Here is a 6,000-nt window from a genome sequence, read left to right as displayed (position 1 = left end):
GTAAAATAAAATAATCAATTACAAGGTTAATTATATTATTATTATAATATTGAATAACTTATTAATTTAGGTACTATTAAATTGTTAGAACCTTAGGATTTAAGAAGATGTTCAAATATTCCTCCATCGACTGCTAGACAATAACCCAGGCGGTCATAAAATTCTCTTCTTACATTCGCTAGTCGGTAAACTGAAATTCTATTGCATTCGGCAGAAATAGCATTTTTTAACTCGGCTAGATTTGGGTATTTTTTATCCTTGTATATATCCTGTTTTTTAAATGGCCCAGAGAAAGAAATCATTTGGCGAAATATCAGGAGACCTTGCTGGCCAATTTACTGTATGATTTAGGCCAATAACCTTTCCGTTAAAACTATTGTCTAAATATTCCCGAACAGCCAGGGTACTATGTGCCGGGCAGCCATCCATTTGGTACCAAACTTCCTGATTTTCCCTAGCGGCATCATGTAAAGCAGATAAAATATGATTTTGGAGTAGTTCCAAATAATATTCTGCATTTAAATTTCGCGTGAGAAATAATGGCCCGATAATATTGTGTCCGAAAATCCCTGCTCAAACATTTACTTTCTGTGAATATTGCGTTCTTGTTTCGACAAATCTGTGTTGATTTTCTTTGTTCCAATATCGATAATTTTGAACATTGGGTTCATTATTTAAGGTAAACGTGCATTCGTCAGTGAAACATATGTTTTTTAAAAATTCCCTATCCGTGTTTGCTCTTACCATCATATCAAAACAAACCGCCTGCCACCGTATTTCGTCCCCATCTCGTAGCTCTTGGTGCTTTTCATATTTGAAGGAATTGTATTTATGTCGTTTCAAAATTCGAAACGCTGTAGTGTGACCTATTCCTATTTCATCCTCAAGTTTCCTTGTGCTGATCTTTCCATCGTTCTCTTCCACGCAGAATAAAACTTCCAAGTCGGTATCATTTATTACATCTTCTCTTTGTTCCTGCTTTGCTTCACATCTGCAGTTATTTATTAGGGTACCTTTGGTCTCAAATCTCTGGAAATACCTTGCGATTGTAGATTTTCCAGGTATCGGTCTATTCGGATACAGAGCAGCAAACATGTCCGACACCTTTTGATAACTATTTCCTTGATAATAACATTTAATCGTCAATACTTTTTCTTCGGTAGTGTAATTCATGGCTAATATTTTCGATGTAGGTATGAGTTTTTAATAATAATAATAAAGCACTAAATAGATAAATTTCTGAAATGACAACTTCAATTGACAGTTATCTTTTACCTTGACTGGGGCTCATAAGTAAATACAGGGCCATAAGAAAGAAGAAAAATTTAAAAAAAAATCGGCGATAACTCGTAAATGGGCTAATCAAAAATATCTAAAGTTATTCTTTTCCATGTGGGTTTTAGTGCTCTTCGATAAACCTAAATAGAATTATTCTCTAAAATAATTAGGGAAGCCAATAATTGACCCCATTAAAATTTCCAAGGCTCCTTGATTAAAAATAGTATTTTTAACACAGCCGTGGCACTCTAGATTGATAATTAAAATTCAGTTTTGTTTTAAGCAAAAATGTCAAAAATTGACATATGATATATCATTCGATTCAAAATGTCATTTTCTACCGAATAAAGTAAAAAAATACCGAGGGTGCCATTTAAAAATCAAAAGTTGTAGTCATTTCCGATGAAACAAGAAGTGACAGAAAACAATTGAATACGTCAATCAATCCTAATTGATGTCATATACTAACCAAATACCAAATCTCATTTTTTTATCTGATAAAATAAAAAAGTTGTAGGGGTGAGCCACGTTTGAGACGCACCCGATATATCGGCCAAACTAGATTAGGAATTTAATGCCCAAAACATCAACTTAGTGATTTCGTTCTTAAAATAATTATAAAGTACTTTAATCCCAAACATACACCAATAAAAATAAATAAATATAATAAATATACTGGCTGTCTAATGAATAGGTTGTAGTTTATGGTATTACACTATGGTATTACACAATTTTTGCTCAAATTTTGAGGTGGATGGATCTCTGGATCTGGATCTTTTATCGATTTTCTTTCTTGTAAATTTAACCCTCAACTGGCGTGGTGGGGTCTAGCAGACCCCAAGCACTATTTAAACCTCTGTAAAATGTTTACGTTTAAGAATTAGGCCTCGCCGCCCATTTACCTCTAAGTTAGGGTACCAATATGCAACTGTTAAAAGCGCACTTAATTTTATCAAGTATTGTTCCTACCAACGGGTTCCTACCAAACAAACTAAAGTTTTGGATGGTGGATAGTCTAAAAAGTGTGCCTCACTGGGACGCTAATTTTGAGGAAGCAATTATTTAGTGGTTTGATGAACTTAAAGAGGTTTGAGTGCATGAGATGAAGATCATCAAGACATTGATTTTTCTAGTAATAGTAAGATAGAGTAACATAAAGAGTAACCATAACTCCGATTCTAAATCTCTTACTTATAAAAGAGAGAAAATTCAATAATCAATACCAGAAAAGAAAGAGATGTGGTATATGTCAACCATATTTCAACGAAGAAATGACAAAAAACAAAAACCTCATGAATCAAATGTGCACGATCCATGTGCGGCAAATGCAGATCCTATATAGACAAAAATTCCAAATTTTCCAAAAAATGTTTTCGCCGAAAAAACCTCATAATCGTGTTTCTGGGGTCGAAATATACTACACCTAAAAATTGGGGTCAAGTTTCGTTTAGTCGAAAAAAAATTCGAGTTTTCTCAAAAACAAAGAATTTCCGCGGCAAAAATCAAATTATATAGTGCTAGTTTTCTTGTATAGAATCATCCTATAAACCGATGTTCTATGTAACTGATTTCGGCTAACCGAAACTTGAGCCAATAATTACACTTAATTAAGACTCACCCTGTATAAACAGATTGATTTAGTTTTTAAAAATTCTACACACAGCATATTTCCCAACACTTTAAACTTCAATAAATGTTCTACAGTCAAAAATCTCTCAAAATTGTAAAACCGCCATTTATTAAAGCATTTAATAAAATTCAACTAAAAAAGCAACAAAAATCAGTATTTTTAATTTCGCAATATCGAAAAAAGTTTAAATGTAACCTCCAACTGTAATGGTATCTATATATTTTCAATTTCACAATTTAAATATGTTTTAATCACCCTATACAGGGTGAGTCTTAAATAAGTGCAAATATTTTCAGGGCTGGTAGATCTCGATAAGAGAAACATATTTTCTCCTAACCATTTTTCAGATAAGTCCAAAATAAACGAGTTATTTAAGTTTGAAAATTAAAAAAAAATGATTTTTTTTTTAAATGTTGAGAGCCACCGGATTTTTTCTTTATTGTATTTCGTATCCCTTTTATTGCCGTAACCATAGAGTAAAGCCATAACTATGGTAATATCAGAGATTACGAAATTATACCGTGGGAAAATTTGCGGTGAACAGGTAGTTCTACAAGTACTACAGGGAAATTTAAAAGAAAATGCACGATTTCCAACATCTTTTTTTAGCGAAAAAAAACTCATAGACGTGTTCCTGGTGTCGAAATATACCACCCTTGAAAATATTTGCACTTATTTAAGACTCACCCTGTATATTAACTAAAATATTTGTAAAACCATTACAAACATCAAAACATCATCGCGGCATCGCAAGGAAAGTACCACTAACCACATATTTTGAAAACAAATCCAAACAGAAACCCCAACATGAAAATAGAGGTTTTGAAACAATGGATAATCACCCTGTATAAAAAATTCTGAATTAATTTGTATTGGAAAATAATTCATTCGCTGTATATCTTTAAATATGTGTGTCTAACGGAGCCAGGTGGGCACCGTATGATCGAAAAAAAAACGGCGTCAAAGACGGCTGGGGAATGACAATCGATAATAATTTTACCAAGGTCAATCCCTAATCTCTAGACGTAATTTCAATGACTAAAGAATACAAGGACATGTAACGGCCATATACGGGCTGCAGCAGAATTTGTGACCTTAGACGCTATTTTTTTGGAGATAACGAATGAGTCATCATTTGGACATCAGCAACAATTTTAGCGATTTTTAATAGTTGGTTGTGTGTAGTGAACTTTGTATAAACTTTATTACAATGGTAATTTGTTCAGCTTTCAAGTGTAAAAGGCGCAATGATAAGAAAGAGCCAGGAGTTATGTATTATAGGGAAATAAACAGTCCACTACACCTTTTTAGCGTTTTTTTAATTGAATTCGATAATTATTTTTCTGATATTATATGTACTTGATGTGTGCTATACATACGTCAATACTAGTTTTGTACCTTTTGCTAACATTTTAATACGTTTTTTTCGTAATTAATTAGTATAATACAACCGGACAAACTATAGGCGTAGTGAAAACATTTACCAAAAAATATAAATATCGCTTCAAGCGGTTATGTTAAGAAAAATATGTGCTACGGCACTGTTTGGAAGAATGGTCACAATTTGGTCTCGGGTGCTATTTGTCCTTGTATTCTTTAGTCATTGCGTAATCTACTAAAAGCTGACATCAAACATATGAAAAAAATTAACACTAATTATAGAAAGATTGAAAAAAATAGAATGTTATTTCCTAATAATTATTTTTTCGCAAATTTTAAACTACACCTTTTAAAAATCAGGCCAATTGGATGTAAGCGCCATTAAAAAATAAAGAAGACTACCGGTTAAGTAAATGACGTCTAGGGCTTGACCTATCCAAAATTATCATCGATTGTCATTTCTCAGCCGTCGTTCGTTTTTTAGATCGTATTTTATAAATAGAGTGTATATTTCGTATTGCTATTTACCAATTACAAAATCACAAAACAAAAATTCTATTAAATTTTTTTTTATTTAACTAAATCAGTTTTCAACCATACTTATCTTGATCAAGAAAATATCATTGGTCCTACTTTTCAAAATATTTTTGGCCGACTTCAAACGATTTTTCTTTCCATCGGCCATGACAAATTTATTAAATTTATATCCATTTGTTTTATACTAAATCTTCTGTGGCGTTTCGTTTACCGTTGGCCCAGAGTAACTTCAAAGAGAAACATATTTTACTTTTCTTATTGTTTTACATAGGCCGAAGATTGAACGAGAATTATAAATTTCCGATTGAAGCAACAGTTCCAATCAAAACACGAAATATATCATTCGAAAAAAATTAGTAAGAAAAACTTATACATTAGAAGAAAAATTTGGAGAAAAAGCATTTGTTCAACTTAAAATCTAGTGATTTATGAATAAAGAAATTCCAGGTTCAATATTTTATGTCATTAATAAAACTGAACGATGAAATAAAAATGAGTGGGTAACAATAAATTACGTATATTTTTTGTTACAATGAAAGTCTAGGTAGAGTTATATAGTTTTCCTTTTTATAACTTTTGTCATTGTGACACAATTCGCCAGAGCTTTCAAGATTGGTATTTTAAATAAAAATAAGTTAGTCCTTTGGTTAATATACTGGGTGTCCCAATATTCCGTGGACACAAAATTTATTTCTATACAAAACTGCTTTGTTTGTCCATTAGGGGGCGTCAAACTTTAAAAATATACACATTTTTAAGATATACCGGGTGTTGTTTCGTCGGACGGGACATAGGAAATCCCATGTAAATTTTAATGGGGTCAATTATTGGCTTCCCTAACTATTTTAGAGAATATTTCTATTTAGGTTTATTGAAGAGCACTAGAACCCACATTCAAAAGAATAACTTTAGATATTTTTGATTAGTCCGTTTACGTTTTATCGCCGATTTCTTTTTAAATTTTTCTCCTTTCTTATGGCCCTGTTTTCTCCTTTCTTATGAGCACCAGTCAAGGTAAAAGATAACTGTCAAATGAAGTTGTCATTTCAGAAATTTATCTATTTAGTGCTTTATTATTATTATTAAAAACTCATACCTACATCGAAAATATTAGCCATGAATTATATGCACTACCGAAGAAAAAGTATTCATGATTAAATGGTATTATCTTTGGT

This window comes from Sitophilus oryzae, unplaced genomic scaffold (assembly GCF_002938485.1).
Source record: "Sitophilus oryzae breed Bouriz unplaced genomic scaffold, Soryzae_2.0 scaffold_1396_pilon_pilon, whole genome shotgun sequence".
Taxonomy (NCBI): Eukaryota; Metazoa; Arthropoda; class Insecta; order Coleoptera; family Curculionidae; genus Sitophilus; species Sitophilus oryzae.
Note: the sequence above shows the minus strand (reverse complement) of the source record.